At 43.7% G+C, this 23193-nt stretch overlaps 1 protein-coding gene across 5 annotated transcripts in view; it reads right to left on the bottom strand.

Annotated features, from left to right (window-relative positions):
* LOC121862736 (proline-rich protein 36-like) overlaps positions 1-7977 on the bottom strand; it is a 37505-nt gene extending 29528 nt beyond the window's left edge. For all 5 annotated transcript variants that reach the window (XM_042361057.1, XM_042361061.1, XM_042361059.1 and 2 more), the window contains exon 1: positions 7960-7977. The gene's annotated coding sequence lies outside the window, so the exon portion shown is untranslated. The remainder of the gene's footprint in view (positions 1-7959) is intronic.
* Between the last annotated feature and the right edge of the window lie 15216 nt (positions 7978-23193).

The following is a 23193-nucleotide window of genomic DNA, read 5'->3' as shown; positions in this document are numbered from 1 at the left end:
GGGGCCCATTATAACTAACAGGGACCATTAGGACTGGGGACCCATTATAAGAGGGACCTTGGGACTGGGGCCATTATAACTAACAGGGGACCTTGGGACTGGGGCCCATTATAACAGGGGACCATTAGGACGGGCCCATTATAACAGGGGACCATTGGGACTGGGGCTCATTATAACTAACAGGGGACCATTAGGACTGGGGCCCATTATAACTAACAGGGACCATTAGGACTGGGGCCCATTATAACAGGGGACCATTAGGACGGGCCCATTATAACAGGGACCATTAGGACTGGGGCCCATTATAACAGGGGACCAGTAGGACTGGGGCCCTATAACTAACAGGAACCATTGGACCGGGGCCCATTATAACGGGGACCATTAGAACTGGGGCCCATTATAACTGAGGGACCATTAGGACTGGGGCCCATTATAACTAACAGGGACCATTAGGACTGGGGCCCATTATAACGGGACCAAGGACTGGCCATAATAACGGGACCATTAGGATTGGGCCCATGAAGGAATTAGGACTAGGGCCCATTATAACTAACAGGGAACCATTAGGACTGGGGCCCATTATAACGGGACCTTGGGACTGGGGCCCCTATAACTAACAGGGGACCATTAGGACTGGGCCATTATAACTAACAGGGAACCATTGGACTGGGGCCCATTATAACTAACAGGGGACATTAGGACTGGGGCCCATTAAAAGGACTATTAGGACTGGGGCCTATAATAACAGGGACCTGGGACTGGGGCCCATTATAACCTGGGGACCATTAGGACTGGGGCCCATTAAAGGGACTATTGGACTGGGGCCCATTATAACAAACAGGGACCATTAGGACTGGGGCCCATTATAACTAACAGGGGACCATTAGGACTGGGCCCATTACAACTAACAGGGAACCATTAGGACTGGGGCCCATTAACAAACGGGGACCATTAGGACTGGGGCCCATTATAACTAACAGGGACCATTGGGACTGGGGCCCATTATAACAAACAGGGGACCATTGGGACTGGGGCCATTATAACCTAACAGGGACCATTAGGACTGGGGCCCATTATAACTAACAAGGGAACCATTGGGACTGGGGCCCATTATAACAAACAGGGACCATTAGGACTGGGGCCCATTATCTAGGAACCATTAGGACTGGGCCATTAAAACAGGGACCATTGGGACTGGGGCCCATATACGGGACCATTAGACGGCCATATAACAGGGACCATTAGGACTGGGGCCCATTATACTAACAGAACCATTGGACTGGGGCCATTACCTAACAGGGGACCATTAGGACTGGGGCCCATTATAACAGGGACCATAGGACTGGGGCCCATGGGACTGAGGCCCACTTGTCCAGCGATCCTCACGCTCCTTCACCTATCCTGAAGGTCAAAGGTCACCTAGCATCAACAAGGCAAAATTGGGCTTTATATAACCTCTACCGCATCCTGTGTGTGTGTGACGCTAGGCTAGACAGATCTGTACATTTTGTCTCTCACTTTTGTCTACAACATTATCTTCTTTAATGTCTACCACAATTCCTCTTGTCTACTGCAGTCTACAACGCACGATAGACTTCACTCAAGCGTCAACCACCATCGTTGTTTCTCCAGCGGTGTATGTATATATACGCATTCTACGCACTTCAAATCCCTCGTGACGCACCAAACATGAGCCGGTCAACACGCGCACTGAACCTAAACAGGCTGAAACGCTGGCGGGATATTAAAACACCGACGAACTTTATTATAACGTGAATCATGTTTGCCACACACACACACACACACTGAATCATCTAACCCATCATCACCATCATCATCATCCCTCATCTACTATCATCCCATCATCCCTCATCCTACCACTATCATCACATCATCCCTCATCCTACCACCATCATCATCATCCTCATCCTACCACTATCATCACATCATCATTCATCCTACCACCATCATCACATCATCCCTCATCCTACCACTATCATCATCCCTCATCCTACCACTATCATCACATCATCCTTCATCCTACCACCATCATCACATCATCCCTCATCCTACCACCATCATCTGCATCCTCATCCTACCACCATCATCACATCATCCCTCATCCTACCATCATCATCATCCTCATCCTACCACATCATCACACATCCCTCCTCATCCTCATCCTACACTATCATCACATCATCCTCATCCTACCACTATCATCACAGCATCATTCATCCTACCCATCATACATCATCCTCATCCTACCACCATCATCACATCATCCCTCATCCTACCACTATCATCACAGCATCATTCATCCTACCACCATCATCACATCATCCCCTCATCCTACCATCATCACAGCATCCCTCATCCTACCACTATCATCACAGCATCCCTCATCCTACCACCATCATCATCATCCATCATCCTACCACTATCATCACAGCATCATTCATCCTACCACCATCATCACATCCCCTCATCCTACCACCATCATCATCATCCCTCATCCTACCACCATCATCACAGCATCCTCATCCTACCATCATCACATCATCCCTCATCCTACCACCATCATCACAGCATCATTCATCCTACCACCATCCATCATCCTCATCCTACCACTACCATCACACATCCATCATCCTACCACTATCATCACATCATCCCTCATCCTACCACACCATCATCATCCCCTCATCCTACCACCATCATCACATCATCCCTCATCCTACCACCATCATCACATCATCCTCATCTACCACCATCATCACATCATCATTCATCCTACACTATCATCACATCATCCCTCATCCTACCACTACCATCACATCATCCCTCATCCTACCTATCATCACATCATCCCTCATCCTACCACCATCATCATCCATCATCCTACCACCATCATCACATCATCCCTCATCCTACCACCATCATCACAGCATCATTCATCCTCCACTCATCACATCATCCATCATCCTACTCATCACATCATCCTCATCCACCACATCATCCATCCCCTACCATCACATCATCCTCATCCTACCACCATCACATCATCCCTCATCCTACCACCATCATCCATCATTCATCCTACCACTACCATCACATCATCCCTCATCCTACCACTACCATCACATCATCATCATCCTACCACTATCATCATCATCCCCTCATCCTACCACTACCATCACATCATCCCTCATCTACCACCCTCATCACATCATCCCTCATCCTACCACCATCATCACATCATCTCCTCCTACCACTACCATCACATCATCCCTCATCCTACCACCATCATCACATCATCCCTCATCCCTCCATCATCATCCTCATCCTACCACTATCATCACATCATCCCTCATCCTACCACCATCATCACATCCCTCATCCTACCACCATCATCACATCATCCTCATCCTACCACCATCATCACATCATCCTCATCCTACCACCATCATCATCATCCCTCATCCTACCATCATCACATCATCCCTCATCCTACCATCACTCACCTCATCCTACCACATCACATCATCCCTCATCCTACCACCACCATCACATCATCCCTCATCCTACCACCATCACATCATCCTCATCCCTACTACCATCATCACATCATCCTCATCCTACCACCATCATCCTCATCCCTCATCCTACCACCATCATCACATCATCCTCATCCTACCACCATCATCACATCATCCCTCATCCTACCATCATCACATCATCCCTCATCTACCACCATCATCATCATCCCTCATCCTACCACTACCATCATCATCACCATCTACCACCATCATCACATCATCCCCTCATCCTACCACCATCATCATCATCCCTCATCTACCACTATCATCACATCATCCTCATCTACCACTACCATCACATCATCCCTCATCCTACCACTATCATCATCATCCTCATCCTACCACCACCATCACATCATCCCCTCATCCTACCACCATCATCCACATCATCCCTCATCCTACCACTACCATCACATCATCCTCATCCTACCACCATCATCACATCATCCCTCATCCTACCACCATCATCCCATCATCCCTCATCCTACCACTACCATCACATCATCCTCATCCTACCACTATCATCACATCATCCCTCATCCTACCACTACCATCACATCATCCCTCATCCTACCACTACCATCACATCATCCCTCATCCTACCACCATCACATCATCCATCATCCTACCTACCATCACCATCCATCATCCTACCACTACCATCACATCATCCCTCATCCTACCACTATCATCACATCATCCTCATCCTACCACCATCATCACATCATCATCCTACCACTACCATCCATCATCCATCATCCTACCACCATCACATCATCCACTCATCCTACCACTACCATCACATCATCCCTCATCCTACCTACCATCACATCATCCTCATCCTACCACTACCATCATCATCCTACCACTCCCACATCACATCATCCCTCATCCTACCACTACCATCATCATCCTCATCTACCACTACCATCACAGCATCCATCATCCTACCACTATCATCACATCATCCCTCATCTACCTACATCATCCTACCACTACCATCACATCATCCCTCATCCTACCACTACCATCACAGCATCCCTCATCCTACCACTACCATCATCATCCTACCACTACCATCACATCACCTCATCCTACCACTACCATCACATCATCCTACCATCCTTCCCACTAACACCCTGGAAGGTCGATTGGTGGTATTACTCAATTCCCCGTGCGTGTGGTGGTGGTGGTAGTAACCGCCATGTTTGTGACGTCACCCTCAAAACCATAACAAAAACCGCGCGGACGTCGACAACACCCCGTCGACCTCCAAGTACTTTACTGAACACACACACACACTGAAAAGAGTATGTAAGCATGTATGTGAGTGTGTGTTCATTATATCAACTGGTTCGTTTTAACATTATTACCCCCGTCAATTATACAACCTCAACTTCTCCTCCCTCCCGTTCCGTTGCTTGACACCATCTTAACTCCTCTCTCTCTCTCTCTCCCTCTGTTGGCGTCACGTGAGCCCCCTACACCCCCGCATCGATCAGTTAGCTTGCTGGGGAGCAAGGACTGAAGTGTGTGTGTGTTAGTTACACACCCACGGTAACACATAATACCAACCCCACGCCCACACCACCCCACACGGCAAGGCTCAGTGTAAATGAACTCTCTCTCTCTCTCTCTCTCTCTCTCTCTCTCTCTCTCTCTCTCTCTCTCTCTCCTCATACACACAGGGAGGAGGGGCCCAGGTGAGAGCGTTACCCCCAGCACATCACTGTAATTTTTCCAGCAGTCGGGCTGAACCCTCACCACCATCTCTTGCTGGGGGAGTCCTTCTCTTGCTGAGTCCTTGCTCTTTGCTGGGAGTCCTTCTCTTGCTGAAGTCCTTACTCTTGCTGGGGGTCCTTGCTTTCTTGCTGAGGTCCTTACTCTTGCTGGAAGTCCCTCTGGGGGGTCCTTACTCTTGCTGAAGTCCTTACTCTTCTGGGGAGTCCTTACTCTTCTTCAGAGTCCTTGCTCTTCACTTCGGAGTCCTTACTCTTGTGGAGGTCCTTACTCTTCTGGAGAGTCCCTCTTCTTGGGAGTCCCTCTTGCTGGGAGTCCTTACTCTTGCTGGGGGAGTCTCACTCTTGCTGGGGGAGTCCTTACTCTTGCTGGAGGAGTCCTACCTTGCTGGGGAGTCCTTACTCTTGCTGGGGAGTCCACTCTTGCTGGGGAGTCTTACTCTTGCTGGGGAGTCCTTACTCTTGCTGGGGAGTCCTTACTCTTGCTGGGACACACACACACACACACACACACACACACACACACACACACACACACACACACACACACGTCACTATAAGGCTGGGTTAAGTTTAATGAGCCCATCATGACCTAATCATACCCGTCCACCCACCCTGCCCTGGAGAATCCTAACCCACCCTGCCCTGGAGTATCCTAACCCACCCCTGCCCTGAGTATCCTAACCCACCCTGCCCTGGAGTATCCTAACCCACCCCGTCCCGGGAGTATCCTAACCCACCTGCCTTAGAGTATCCTAACCCACCCTGCCCAGCCCTGAGAACCTAACTCACCCTGCCCAGCCCTGGAGTATCCTAACCCACCCTGCCCTGAGTATCCTAACCCACCCTGCCTTAGAGTATCCTAACCCACCCTGCCCAGCCCTGGAGTATCCTAACCCACCCCTGCCCTGGAGTATCCTAACCCACCCTGCCCTGAGCATCCTAACCCACCCCTGCCCTGAGTATCCTAACCCACCCTGCCCTGCCCTGGAGTATCCCAACCCACCCTGCCCCTGCCCTGAGATATCCTAACCCACCCCTGCCCTGCCCTGGAGGTATCCTAACCCACCCCAGCCCTGGAGTATCCTAACCCACCCTGCCCTGGAGATCCTAACCCACCTGCCCTGCCCTGAGTATCCTAACCCACCCTGCCCCGAGTATCCTAGCCACCCCACTCCCTGCCCTGGAGTATCCTAACCCACCCTGCCCCTGAGTATCCTAGCCACCCCTGCCCTGCCCTGGAGTATCTCTAACCCACCCTGCCCTGGAGTATTCTAGCCACCCCCCCTGCCCTGGAGTATCCTAACCCACCCTGCCCTGGAGTATCCTAGCCACCCTGCCTACCCTGGAGTATATCCTAACCCACCCTGCCCTGGAGTATCCTAACCCACCTGCCCTGGAGTATCCAACCACCCTGCCCCCTGGAGTATCCTAACCCACCCTGCCCTGGAGTATTCTAGCCACCCTGGCCCACCTAATCCCTGCCCCAACCTGCCATACCCACATGTGTCCCTGCCTCTCACCACACCTAACCTAGCCTCCCCGTGTCATGCCCCGCGGTCACCACCATCCTACCCTTTGTGTGTCCTTGACCTTGTGTGACTCATCTTCTTACCTTGACCTAACCAACATAACCTCGCCTCTTCCCCTGAGTTTAAATGACCAAAGGTTACGTGTGTCCCTGACCTAACAAGCGCTCGCCTTTAAGCACGTTTCAGAGTGCCCCCCCCTCACTCTTCCACGGAACATCTAGGTGCTTTGATACCAATATATAATTTGACCCCAAATCCAAAATTGACCCGAACCATCATGACCTCGAAGGGCATACTCCCGGTACTAGGGCTACTACTACTACTACCATTACTATGAGTACTATCACTACTACTATTAATGCCACTCCAACAAAAAACTCATTCTTATAATTCTATCGCAACTCCCACACACAAAACGTGGCCAGATGGAAACCTTTTCACACAATGGGTTGTCAGGCAGGAGGTCCCCTTACGACAGATGTCTTTCCTAACGCACACCTGCTCTTCCCCGTTACCATCTCCACACCTGCTATAACTCACCGTCACCACCTCCATACCTGCCATAACTCACCGTCACCACCCCTACACCTGCTATAACTCATCGTCGCCACCTCCACACCTGCCATAACTCACCGTCACCACCTCCATACCTGCCATAACTCACCGTCACCACCTCCATACCTGCCATAACTCACCACCATCACCACCTCTACACCTGCTATAACTCATCGTCGCCTCCACACCTGCCATAACTCACCGTCACCACCTCCACCTGCCAAAACTCACCGTCACCACCCTCCATACCTGCCAACTCACCGTCACCACCTCTACACCTGCTATAACTCATCGTCGCCACCTCCACACCTGCCATAACTCATCGTCGCCACCTCCACACCCTATAACTCATCGTCACCTCCACACCTGCCAAAACTCACCGTCACCACCTCCACACCTGCCAAACTCACCGTCACCACCTCCATACCTGCCATAACTCACCGTCACCACCTCCACACCTGCCATAACTCATCGTCGCCACCTCCACACCTGCTATAACTCATCGTCACCACCTCCACACCTGCCATAACTCACCTACACCACCTCCACACCTGTCCTCCATACACACTCAAATCACATACCTGTAAGGGCAGAGAAAAACACAGCATCAGTGATATGAAAAATACAGACATCCTAATATAATGTGACAGAGAACAAATTAATGTTTTGCCACACACACACACACACACACACACACACACACACACACACACACACACACACACACACATACACACACACACACACACACACACACACACACACACACACAGACACACACACACAATAAAACACACATACACACACACACACACACACACACACACACACACACACACACACACACACACACACACACACACACACACACACACACACACACACACACACACACACACACACACACACTAAACAGAAAACCTCATATTCAATAATTTATATGTGTGTGTGTGTGTGTGTGTAGGATAATCTGAAGTGTGAAATAAATAAGGAAATAAAACTGAGAGGAATACAGAAACAATTTGGATAGAATTAAGCGACGGTCGGGAAAAATTAATCACAGGGTAATATATATGTGTGTGTGAAGTGTGAAATAAATAAGGAAATAAAAAGCAGGAGGAATACCAGAAACCATTTGGATAGAATTAAGCGACGGTCGGGAAAAATTAATCACAGGGGTAATATATAGACCTCCCAATCTTGATAGCGTCAATGAGCGACTTATCTGGGATGAAATGCGCAGGGCTTCCATACACAACAAAGTCTGCATAGTAGGCGACTTTAACCTTGGCCAAATAGATTGGACTGTCCTTATGGGTAACTCAGAATCAGAGGATTTTCTCGAGACGATCCAGGACTGTTTCCTAAGTCAACATATAACCGAACCCACACGGGGTAATAATATACTGGATTTAGTTCTGACGAACAGAGAAAACCTCATTAGCAATGTCCAGGTAGGGAACGAACTTGCAAACAGCGATCACAAAGAAATTCGATTCCAGTTAGATTTTCAGGGCAGACGTAAGGAAAATTCCACTAAAGTACCAGATTTCAGAAGGGCAAACTTTGACAGTTTAAAGAGGCAGTTGAGAGAGGGGGTGTCGTGCTTGGCCGTGAACCTGACAGATGACACCGACCTGATAACGAGATCTGAGATTGCCGAGTTCCACGATAATTTAAATAGTGAGTTACTTAATGCACAAAGGCAGAACATACCATACAAAAAACTCAGATCAGACAACAATGACCCTAAATGGATAAAATAATTATTTAAAGAACATCATTGGCCAAAGGAAGGCTAGGTAGAAGGATAACGTGGCGAATTCACCTCCGGACTATTATAGGTATTGGCGTAGCAGAGTTAAAAAAACCGAGATAAGGAAAGCAAGATTAATGAGGTATGGATAGCAAGGAGGCGAAGACAACTCAAAGGATTCTACCAAATGTATCAAACTAAAACACGAGAAAAGATTGGACCAATACGGTCAGACTCCGGCGAGCTCACTGATAACGACGGAGAAATGAGCAATAATTTGAATAAATATTTTTCAACAGTTTTCACCACCGAAAATCTAAACATGATACCCGAGGCACCGACCCTATTCAGAGATAGTGAAGAAAACAAATTAAATGAGATAGTAGTGACTAGTAACGATGTTAGTAAGCAAATAGACAAACTAAAGCCTAATAAGTCACCTGGTCCCGATGAGATATTTGCCAGAGTATTAAAGGAATGTAAGGAAGAGCTTAGTATGCCCTTAGCAAAGTTGTTTAACATGTCCTTAAAAACAGGTGTAGTACCAGAATCCTGGAGGATAGCGAATGTAATACCGATTTTCAAGAAGGGGGATAGATCACTATCCTCTAACTACCGCCCAATCAGTTTAACATCAATAGTAGGCAAATTACTGGAAGCAATCATCTCAAACTCTATTCGAAATCACCTGGAGAAGCACAGATTGATCAATGATTCCCAGCATGGCTTCACAAGCGGACGCTCTTGCCTAACTAATCTATTAACATTCTTTTCATCAGTTTTCGAATCGGTGGACGAGGGGCACAATTATGATGTGGTATATCTCGACTTTAGCAAAGCCTTCGACAGAGTTCCCCACGAAAGACTAATTAGAAAGGTAGAAGCACATGGCATCAAAGGTAATATCCTTAAATGGATTAGGGTGTGGTTACAGGACAGGAAACAGCGAGTGAGCATTAATGGCACTAAGTCCCATTGGAGCAACGTCACAAGTGGAGTTCCCCAAGGCTCAGTACTTGGACCATTATTATTTATTATATACATAAACGATATTGATATCTACATAGACAGCAACATAAGCAAATTTGCTGATGACACTAAAATAGGACGTGTTATTAAATCTGACGAGGACTCCACAAAACTACAGGAAGATCTAAACAAATTTTTCGAATGGTCTGAAAAATGGCAGATGAAATTCAACGTGGACAAATGTAAAGTACTCAGTATAGGAGATGTAAACAGGGAAACCAGATACCAGATGAACAACGATGCCATAGAGAAATCCGACTGCGAGAGAGATTTAGGAGTAATGATAAGTAGGAACCTTAAGCCAAGTTAACAATGTGTTTTTGCTCGTAACAAGGCTAATAAAGTACTTGGGTTCATACAAAGGAGTGTTAGTTACAAGACTAGCGAGGTCATCCTAAAACTGTATCTTGCTCTTGTGAGACCACACCTGGATTACGCAGTTCAGTTCTGCACACGTATTGGCAGAATGGATATAGAATCCTTTGAAAGAATTCAGAGGAGAATGACAAGGCTAATCCCGGGCATTAGGAGCCTTGAGTACAGAGACAGGTTAAAGCATCTAAATTTGCACTCCCTCGAGAGACGTAGAGTGAGGGGGAATATGATAGAGGTGTATAAGTGGAAGTCAAGACTGAACAAAGGTGGACATTACAAAGGTACTCAAACTATCCAACCAGGAGCGAACTCTTAACAATGGTCTTAAATTCGACAAATTTAGATTTAGGCGTGAAATAGGTAAACACTGGTTTGGAAACAGAGTAGGGATGAATGGAACAAGTTACCAACATCATCATTAACTCGAATACGCCGAATTGCTTCTCAAATATAGGTTGATGCTCATATGAGCAATAGTTGGGTGTAAACGGACTGCCCAGTATGTGGGCCAATAGGCCCGGGCTGTAGTTTCCATTCTTATGTTCTTATGTTCTGTGTGTGTGTTGACATATACTAATATCTAGCGTTAATAAATACTCATTAGTCAGAAAAATTCACTTGTAACAAAAGTTCATAAGTAAGTCGTTCGCCAGTAACAAACGTTCACCAGACAAGCATTCGTCAGTAATAAACGTTCGCCAGTAACAAACATTCACTAGTAACAAGCATTCACTAGTATCAAGCATTGGTCAGGAACAAACGTTCACCAAACACGCATTCGCTTGTAACAAACGTTCACTAGTAACAATCGTTTGCCAGTAACAAATGTTCGCCAGTAACAAACGTTCGCCAGTAAGAAACGTTCACCAAACAAGCATTCACCAGTAACAAACGTTCACTAGTAACAAACGTTCGTTAGTAACAAACGTTCGCCAGTAACAAACGTTCACCAGACAAGTATTCACCAGTAACAAACGTTCACCAAACAAGCATTCGCCAGTAACAAACGTTAGCCAGTAACAAACGTTCACCAGACAAGTATTCACCAGTAACAAACATTCACCAGTCACAAACGTTCGCCAGTAACAAACGTTAGCCAGTAACAAACGATCACCAGTAACAAACGTTCACCAGTAACAAACGTTGATCAGTAACAAACGTTCGCCAGTAACAAACGTTCACCAGTAACAAACGTTCGCCAGTAATAAACGTTCACGAGTAACAAACGTTCACGAGTAACGATCGTTGATCAGTTACAAACGTTTACCAGTAGCAAAGGTTCAACAGTAACAGACGTTCACCTGTAACAGTCGTTCACGAGTAACAGACGTTCACCTGTAACAGTCGTTCACGAGTAACAAACGTTGACCAGTAACAAACTTTCATCAGTAAAAAACGTTCCCCAGTAACAAACGTTCACCAGTAACAAACGTTCACCAGTAACAAACGTTCACGAGTAAGTCGTTCACCAGTAACAGTCACCAGTAACAAACGTTCACCAGTAACAAATGTTCACCAGTAAAAAACGTTCACCAGTAACAAATGTTCACCAGTAAAAAACGTTCACCAGTAACAAGCGTTCGCCAGTAACAAACGTTCACCAAATAACCATTCACAAGTAACAAAGGTTCGCCAGTAACAAACGTTCACTAGTAACAAACGTTCACCAGATACAGTCGTTCACTAGTAAAAAACGTTCACCAGTAAAAACGTTCACCAGCAACAAACGTTCACTAGTAAAAAAAACTTTCACCAGTAACAAACTTTCAACCAGTAAAAAACATTCACCAGTAACAGTCGATCACCAGTATCAAACATTCACCAGTAAGAAACGTTCACTAATAATAAACGTTCACCACGAACAGTCGATCACTAGTAACAAACGTTCACCAGCAACAGTCGTTCAGAAGTAACAAACGTTCACTCGTAAGTCGATCACCAGTAACAAACGGTCACTCGTAACAAACGTTCAGGAGTAAGTCGATCACCAGTAACAAACGTTCACCAGTAGCAAACGTTAACGAGTAAATCATTCACCATTAACAAACGTTCACTAGTAAATCATTCACCATTAACAAAAGTTCACCAGTAACAGTCGTTCACCAGTAACAGTCGTTCACCAGTAACATATGTTCACCAGTAACAGTCGTTCACCAGTAACATATATTCACCAGTAACAGTCGTTCACCAGTAACATATGTTCACCAGTAACAAACGTTCACCAGTGACAGTCGTTCACCAGTAACAGTCGTTCACCAGTAACATATGTTCACCAGTAACAGTCGTTCACCAGTAACATATGTTCACCAGTAACAGTCGTTCACCAGTAACATATGTTCACCAGTAACAGTCGTTCACCAGTAACATATGTTCACCAGTTACAAACGTTCACCAGTGACAGTCGTTCACCAATGACAAGTCACCAGCAGCGACACTCAATAAAGGTAACTCATCACACTGCTTATAAAAGAATCTGATTGTCTATTACGTACGTCATTAGCCAGTCTAATGGGTAGTTACCTAGTTATGTAACGATGATCAACACTGTTATACCGCTACTAAACTTATCACCATCCTGTTGCACTATCACCCTCAATCACCATCCTCCCTCACTATCACCCTCAATCACCATCCTCCCTCACTATCACCCTCAATCACCATCCTCCCTCACTATCACCCATCACTCACCATCCTCCCTCACTATCACCCTCACTCACCATCCTCCCTCACTATCACCCATCACTCACCATCCTCCCTCACTATCACCCATCACTCACCATCTTCCCTCACTATCACCCATCACTCACCATCCTCCCTCACTATCACCTCTTCACTATTCTCTTCATTTTTCACCATCACCCTCAGTAACATATGAGTCACAATCCTACAACACTATCACATTCACTATTATCACCAATACTTCCACGTAACACACACACACACACACACACACACAGTATCACCATGTGTCATCTTATCGTTGTAGTCGACCATCTCCTTTAATATTTTGCTCTCTCTCTCTCTCTCTCTCTCTCGTTGAGATATGGCGCATGACCTTAACAGCCCTTACGCTAGCCCCACCCACCTAACCTTCTCTGCCACTGTATGTTTAACCCCACCCACCTTACCTTTAACCCCACCCACCTAACCTTCAACCTCTACCACACCTTATCTTTATCTCTATCACCTTGCCTTTACTCCTTGGCAACCTCTGCCACCTTGCATTTAACCCCCACCCACCTTGCATATTTTAACCTCTGCCCACCTTACAGCTAGCACTCTGCCACCTTATCTTTAGCCCACCACCTAACCTTCAACCTCTGCCCATACTTTAACCCCACCATCTTGCAACTAGCTAACCTCTACCTTGCATCTTTGTACCCACCTAACCTTTAACCTCTACCCACCTTACCTTTAACCCCACCCACCTAACCTTTAACCTCTACCCACCTTATCTTTAACCCCACCACCTTACCTCTAACACTTAACCCTCATCACCCTTAACCTAATGAACCTACAACAATCCAAAATAACCTAATTGACCTGCCCTGACCTGACCTACACTAATCGAAACTAACATAACCTGACCTAAACTGAAATTAATTAGCCTGACCTAATATAAACTAACCTACTTAACTTCACATAACCTATTTAACCTAGTATATATCCTAACCTTAGCCTCACCTATCCTAACCCTACCCTCACCTGTCCTAACCCTAACCTCACCTTTCCTAACCCTAACCTCACCTATCCTAACCCAAACCTCACCTGTCCTAACCTGTGTCAACCTTAACCTCACCTATCCAAACCCTAGCCCTAACCACACCTATCCAAACCTTAACCTCACCTATCCAAACCCTAGCCCTAACCACACATATCCTAACCTAACCTAACCCTAATTGCTTAATATCCAATACGTTATTTTTACTACATTTTCCTTAATTTATTTTTACAGTGTGGAAAAAAAAACTCGAACACCACCTTTAAACTGTCTTTCACTCTCACTCGTTAAACCATCACCCACCTGTCGATGTCTTTCACTCTCACTCGTTAAACCATCACCCACCTGTCGATGTCTTTCACTCTCACTCGTTAAACCATCACCCACCTGTCGATGTCTTTCACTCTCACTCGTTAAACCATCACCCACCTGTCGATGTCTTTCACTCTCACTCCGTTTTGGGTAAACCATCCTGCCCACCTGTATCGATGTCTTTTTCCTCTCACTCGTTAAACCATCACCCACCCTGTCGATGTCCTTTCACTCTCACTCGTTAAACCATCACCCACCTGTCGATGTCTTTCACTTTCTCTCCTTTCGTTAAACCATCACCCACCTGTCGATGTCTTTCACTCTCACTCGTTAAACCATCACCCACCTGTCGATGTCTTTCACTCTCACTCGTTAAACCATCACCCACCTGTCGATGTCTTTCACTCTCACTCGTTAAACCATCACCCACCTGTCGATGTCTTTCACTCTAGGACGGGCTACTTTCACCCGTTTTCATCCACACGTGAGAGAGCTTTCACCCGATTCTTTCGCTTGGTGTGGCAGACGTTCACTTGGTGTGACGATGGAAAATCATTGCGTGGTGTCATTCCAAGAAGGGCTGGTTAGGATAGGTTAGGTTAGGTTACGTTTGGTTTGGTTCTACTACGATCAGTTTAAGTGAGGTTCTGGTTAAGTTAGGTTCTACTTGGGTTAGGTTAAGTGAAGTTCTACTTGAGTTAGGCTAAGTTAGGTTCTACTTGGGCTAGGCTGTTAGGTTCTTCTTGGGTTAGGTTAAGTTAAGTTACGTTAGGTTAAGTTAAATTAAGTTAGGTTAGGTTCTACTTCGGTCAGGTTAAGTTAGGTTCTACTTGAGTTAGGTTAAGTTAGGTTCTACTTGGGCTAGATTAAGTTAGGTTCTACTTAGGTTTAAGCAAAGGTTAAGTTAAAGTCGACTTAGGTAAAGTTTGTCTCTAGGTTATAATTGGGATCGGTAAAGTCAACATTCCACTTGAGTTATGTTAAATTTATTTGCAGTTGATTAGGCTAAATTACGTTCTAGATGGGGTAGGTTAAATCAGCTTCAATTAAACTTTCGTTAAAAATTAGCCCCCCGTCTCCACTACAAATGCTACTCCGCCATATGAAACAGCTACCAAGTTTCTTCACGAACATAAACAATGGCGTAAATATCTCCCAAGTTTCATTTCGTTGTCACACTCGCACGTGAAGTATTTGTTTCTTCTTTTTAATTATGGATTTTTCTTCTATATCAAGTTTCTTTTCATGTATCAGTGTGTGTGTGTGTGTGTGTGTGTGTGTGTGTGTGTGTGTGTGTGTGTGTGTGTGTGTGTGTGTGTGTGTGTTAAGCATCATTATATTTCACTTTTTCTGTCCTGTTTCATCCACAATGTTATGTTTTACTAGTAGATCACTGTACTGTTTCACTAGTAGATCACTGTACTGTTTCACTAGTAGATCACTGTACTGTTTCACTGGTAGATCACTGTACTGTTTCACTAGATCTCTGTGCTGTTTCACTAGATCACTGTACTGTTTCACTGTTACATCACTGTACTGTTTCACTGTTACATCACTGTACTGTTTCACTGTTACATCACTGTACTGTTTCACTACATCACTGTACTGTTTCACTAGTAGATCACTGTACTGTTTCACTGGTAGATCACTGTACTGTTTCACTAGATCTCTGTGCTGTTTCACTAGATCACTGTACTGTTTCACTGTTACATCACTGTACTGTTTCACTGTTACATCACTGTACTGTTTCACTGTTACATCACTGTACTGTTTCACTACTAGATCACTATACTGTTTCACTAGTAGATCACTGTACTGTTTCACTAGTAGATCACTGTACTATTTCACTGGTAGATCACTGTACTGTTTCACTAGTAGATCACTGTACTGTTTCACTGTTACATCACTGTACTGTTTCACTACTAGATCACTATACTGTTTCAATAGTAGATCATTATACTGTTTCACTAGTAAATCACTGTACTGTTTCACTAGTCGATCACTGTACTGTTTCACTAGTAAATCACGCTGTTTCACTAGTAGATCACTGTACTGTTTCACTACTATATCACTATACTGTTTCGCTAGTAGATCACTGTACTCTTTCACTAGTAGATCACTGTACTGTTTCACTATTAGATCGCTATACTGTTTCACTAGTAGATCACTGTACTGTTTCACTAGTAAATCACGCTGTTTCACTAGTAGATCACTGTACTGTTTCAATAGTAGATCACTGTACTGTTTCACTAGATCACTGTACTGTTTCACTAGATCACTGTACTGTTTCACTGTTAGATCACTGTACTGTTTCACTAGATCACTGTACTGTTTCACTAGTAGATCACTGTACTGTTTCACTGTTAGATCACTGAACTGTTTCACTGTTACATCACTGTACTGTTTCACTACTAGATCACTATACTTTTTCACTAGATCACCGTACTGTTTCACTAGTAGATCACTGTACAATTTCACTGGTAGATCACTGTACTGTTTCACTAGTAGATCACTGTACTGTTTCACTAGTAGATCACTGTACTGTTTCACTAGTAAATCAAGCTGTTTCACTGTTACATCACTGTACTGTTTCACTTTCGTGAATCACTGTACTGTTTCCCTGTAGATCTTTTCCCAGCCACTGTTTTCTTTGTTACATCACTGTACTGTTCACTACTAGATCACTATACTGTTTTCACAGGGCTGTGGAGTCGAAGACAAAACCTTCGACTCCGACTCCGACTCCTCAAATTTTTATGCTTCCGACTCCGACTCCGACTCCTTGGCCTATTTGTAACAACTATTTCTACCATCCTAATTGTAATTTGTATGTTGTAACCTGCATAGGTAAAAAGTAAAACACCGTGGCTATACTGCTACAGCTTTATTAATGATCTGGACGATATTTAAGAACTACAAAAAGATGATAGGCTTGACTTTCAAAGTTTCAATCAAAAGAAAAATAAATTTATTAAGAATTCAAGATATTAACTAGAAAACACCATTTACATGTATATCTAAAAGTTCGATCTCAGCATGTGAATTTTGTTTAAGCTCATAATCTGATGTGGATCTAAATGATGATCCTACAATTCCTTTTAAAGTAAAGTTATATATTTATGTACATTAAAGAAATGAATACCTTATTAAGGAAAATGGATAAACCTTACATGATTAAGTTATTAAATTAAATTTGCCTTAATCTCACCAAAAACAGGTTGTAGCTAATTGTTTTGTAGCTGAGAGCCTCTGTGCAGTTTTCAACGAAACAAAATTTGATATAATTCAAAATTTCAAATGGTAAAGAAGAGACTATCGTCCAAAATTATAGTGCTATACTGTGCCTGCAACAATAAATTCATAATAATGCTTATAAAATGGAAATAAATTTCACTAGTAGATCACTGTACTGTTTCACTAGTAGATCACTGTACTGTTTCACTAGTAAATCAAGCTGTTTCACTGTTACATCACTGTACTGTTTCACTACTAGATCACTGTACTGTTTCACTAGTAAATCACTGTACTGTTTCAATAGTAGATCACTATACTGTTTCACTAGTAAATCACTGTACTGTTTCACTAGTAGATCACTGTACTGTTTCACTAGTAGATCACTGTACTGTTTCACTAGTAGATCACTGTACTGTTTCAATAGTAGATCACTGTACTGTTTCACTACTAGATCACTATACTGTTTCACTAGTAGATCACTGTACTGTTTCACTACTAGATCACTATACTGTTTCAATAGTAGATCACTATACTGTTTCACTAGTAGATCACTGTACTGTTTCAATAGTAGATCACTGTACTGTTTCAATAGTAGAACACTATACTGTTTCAATAGTAGATCACTATACTGTTTCACTAGTAGATCACTGTACTGTTTCACTAGTAGATCACTGTACTGTTTCACTATTAGATCGCTATACTGTTTCACTAGTAGATCACTGTAATGTTTCACTAGTAGATCACTGTACCGTTTCACTAGTAGATCACTGTACTGTTTCACTAGTAGATCACTGTACTGTTTCACTAGTAGATCACTGTACTGTTTCACTATTAGATCACTGTACTGTTTCACTAGTAGATCACTGTACCGTTTCACTAGTAGATCACTGTACCGTTTCACTAGTAGATCACTGTACTGTTTCAATAGTAGATCACTGTACTGTTTCACTAGTAGATCACTGTACTGTTTCACTATTAGATCGCTATACTGTTTCACTAGTAGATCACTGTACTGTTTCACTAGTAGATCACTGTACCGTTTCACTAGTAGATCACTGTACTGTTTCACTGGTAGATCACTGTACTGTTTCACTAGTAGACCACTGTACTGTTTCACCGTTAGATCACTGTACTGTTTCATTAGTAGATCACTATACTGTTTCACTGTTAGATCACTGACCTGTTTCACTAGATCACTGTACTGTTTCATTATTAGATCACTGAACTGTTTCACTAGTAGATCACTGTACTGTTTCACTAGTAGACCACTGTACCGTTTCACTAGTAAATCACGCTGTTTCACCGTTAGATCACTGTACTGTTTCATTAGTAGATCACTATACTGTTTCACTGTTAGATCACTGAACTGTTTCACTAGATCACTGTACTGTTTCATTATTAGATCACTGAACTGTTTCACTAGTAGATCACTGTACTGTTTCACTAGTAGATCACTGTACTGTTTCACTAGATCACTGTACTGTTTCACTAGTAGAACACTGTACTGTTTCACTAGTAGACCACTGTACCGTTTCACTAGTATATCACGCTGTTTCACCGTTAGATCACTGTACTGTTTCATTCGTAGATCACTATACTGTTTCACTGTTAGATCACTGTACTGTTTCACTAGATCACTGTACTGTTTCATTATTAGATCACTGAACTGTTTCATTATTAGATCACTGAACTGTTTCACTGTTAGATCACTGTACTGTTTCACTAGATCACTGTGCTGTTTCAGTTAGATCACTGTACTGTTTCATTAGTAGATCACTGAACTGTTTCACTGTTAGATCACTGAACTGTTTCACTGTTAGATCACTGTACTGTTTCACTGTTAGATCACTGTACTGTTTCACTAGATCACTGAACTGTTTCACTGTTAGATCACTGAACTGTTTCACTGTTAGATCACTGTACTGTTTCACTGTTAGATCACTGTGCTGTTTCACTGTTAGATCACTGTACTGTTTCACTGTTAGATCACTGTACTGTTTCATTAGTAGATCACTGAACTGTTTCACTAGTAGATCACTGAACTGTTTCACTGTTAGATCACTGTACTGTTTCACTGTTAGATCACTGTACTGTTTCATTAGTAGATCACTATACTGTTTCACTGTTAGATCACTGTACTGTTTCACTAGATCACTGTACTGTTTCATTATTAGATCACTGAACTGTTTCACTAGTAGATCACTGTACTGTTTCACTAGTAGATCACTGTACTGTTTCACTAGTAGATCACTGTACTGTTTCACTAGATCACTGTACTGTTTCACTAGTAGAACACTGTACCGTTTCACTAGTAAATCACGCTGTTTCACCGTTTGATCACTGTACTGTTTCATTAGTAGATCACTATACTGTTTCACTGTTAGATCACTGTACTGTTTCACTAGATCACTGTACTGTTTCATTATTAGATCACAGAACTGTTTCATTATTAGATCACTGAACTGTTTCACTGTTAGATCACTTTACTGTTTCACTAGTAGATCACTGAACTGTTTCACTGTTAGATCACTGTACTGTTTCACTGTTAGATCACTGAACTTTCACTGTTAGATCACTGTACTGTTTCACTATTAGATCAATGAACTGTTTCACTAGTAGATCACTGAACTGTTTCACTGTTAGATCACTGTACTGTTTCATTATTAGATCACTGAACTGTTTCACTAGTAGATCACTGTACTGTTTCACTAGTAGATCACTGTACTGTTTCACTGTTAAATCACTGTAATGTTTCACTGTTAGATCACTGTACTGTTTCACTAGTAGATCACTGTACTGTTTCATTATCAGATCACTGTACAGTTTCACTAGTAGATCACTGTACTGTTTCATTATTAGATCACTGAACTGTTACCACTGTTAGATCACTGTACTGTTTCACTAGTAGATCACTGTACTGTTTCATAATTAGATCACTGTACTGTTTCACTAGTACATCACTGTACTGTTTCATTATTAGATCACTGAACTGTTTCGCTAGTAGATCACTGTACTGTTTCACTAGTAGATCACCTGTTTCACTGTTAAATCACTGTAATGTTTCACTGTTAGATCACTGTACTGTTTCACTAGTAGATCACTGTACTGTTTCATTATCAGATCACTGTACTGTTTCACTAGTAGATCACTGTACTGTTTCACTAGTACATCACTGTACTGTTTCATTATCAGATCACTGTATTGTTTCACTAGTAGATCACTGTACTGTTTCACTGTTAAATCACTGTAATGTTTCACTGTTAGATCACTGTACTGTTTCACTGTTAGATCACTGTACTGTTTCATTATTAGATCACTGTACTGTTTCATTATTAGATCACTGTACTGTTTCATTATTAGATCACTGTACTGTTCACTAGTACATCACTGTACTGTTTCATTATTAGATCACGAAACTGTTTCACTGTTAGATCACTGTACTGTTTCACTAGTAGATCACTGAACCGTTTCATTATTAGATCACTGTACTGTTTCACTGTTAGATCACTGTACTGTTTCACTGGTAAGGGATGAGAGCAGTTAACCTTCTCCCATGTATCTTGTGACCTTCTCACTCACTCACACACACACACACACACACATACACACACGTACGTTGTAAGTGAAAACAAACACGCATAGAAACATGTAAACAAACTTGCAACACATGCACACATAAACACAATTATTTACATAAATAAATAAACACACACACACACAGTGACACATTTTAGGGGTCAAAGGTCACTGGGAGGTGCAAGAGGAGGAAGTGAGGCCTTTCTTGACACGTCCTGACCCAACCCCTCCCTACCACACCCTGATCCCATCTTCCGTCACATCTCAACACATCCTGCCACCCACACACATCTCACCACACCCTAACTCCCTCACCCCCCATCTCACCACACCCTAACTCCCTCACCCCCATCTCACCACACCCTATCCCTCACCCCCCATCTCCACCACACCCCTAACTCCCTCATCCCCCCCATCTCACCCACACCCCTAGCTCCCTCATCCCCCATCTCCACCCACCCTAACTCCCTCATCCCCCCATCTCCACCACACCCTAACTCCCTCACCCCCATCTCCACCACACCTAACTCCCTCATCCCCCATCTCACCCACACCCCTAACTCCCTCACCCCCCCCATCTCACCACACCCCTAACTCCTCATCCCCCCATCTCCACACACCCCTAACTCCCTCACCCATCTCACCACACCTTAACTCCCTCCTCCCCCCCCATCTTTCACCACACCCTGCTCCCTCATCCCCCCATCTCACCACACCCAAACTCCCCCCTCCTCCTCCCCTACACCCCGCCCCCCTGACCTTTCCCTACACCATCCCCCCTTCCCCACCCTATATCACTTTCTCAATAAGGTCAATTCCCACTTATTGACTTCTCACGTTATCATCCAGTACATTACTTTACCATACAGTACCCGTCTACCATACTTACCGGCCTCATACAACCATACACTACCACATAACCATATTTACCAGCCTCATACAACCATATTTACCAGCTTCATACAACCATACACTACCACATAACCATACTTACCAGCCTCATACAACCATACACTACCACATAACCATACTCTCCCAGCCTAATACAACCATACACTACCACACAGCCTAATACAACCATACAGTACCACACAACCATACTCTCCCAACCTAATACAACCATACACTACCACACAGCCTAATACAACCATACAGTACCACACAACCATACTCTCCCAGCCTAATACAACCATACACTACCACACAACCATACTCCCACAGTCTTATGCACTACCATTCAACCATAACTCGAAGAACCACCATACTACCGTAATTCCCTTGCACCATATTCCAATAAGTTGAGGTGATTAATTAATCATTGGCTGGCTATAACCTTAGTAGGATTCAGACCTTTGAGAGAGCCTACAATTAATAACTCTACTATAGTGATTCACTCTTTAGCCGTGACTGTGTATATACTTACCCGAGACTGTAAACATTACGTCACAGACACCCAGCACAAAAGCGCTTCATTAACTAAATAAGAATTTCCTGTGACGTCACTTCTATAACGTAAACATATCATGCGCGCATCCGGCTTGTCCAGAACGTCAACAAACTGTTAATCAGGACTCTTCATTTTAAAGGCTCTTAAACACAAAGGTTCTTAGGTTAAATCCCCCCTCCTCCTAACTGTAAATATGACAACTGGTTATAATTAAGATACGAGATATGGCGTCGGAATTTCAGAGACTCTAACCTAACCTACCCTAACTTTACAGATGAGGAAGTGGAAGCGGGCGAGTGCAGTGACGGTCACACACAC

The sequence above is a fragment of the Homarus americanus genome, unplaced genomic scaffold, assembly GCF_018991925.1.
Source record: "Homarus americanus isolate GMGI-L3 unplaced genomic scaffold, GMGI_Hamer_2.0 scaffold43778, whole genome shotgun sequence".
Taxonomy (NCBI): Eukaryota; Metazoa; Arthropoda; class Malacostraca; order Decapoda; family Nephropidae; genus Homarus; species Homarus americanus.
This window is presented reverse-complemented; position numbering and strand designations above follow the sequence as displayed.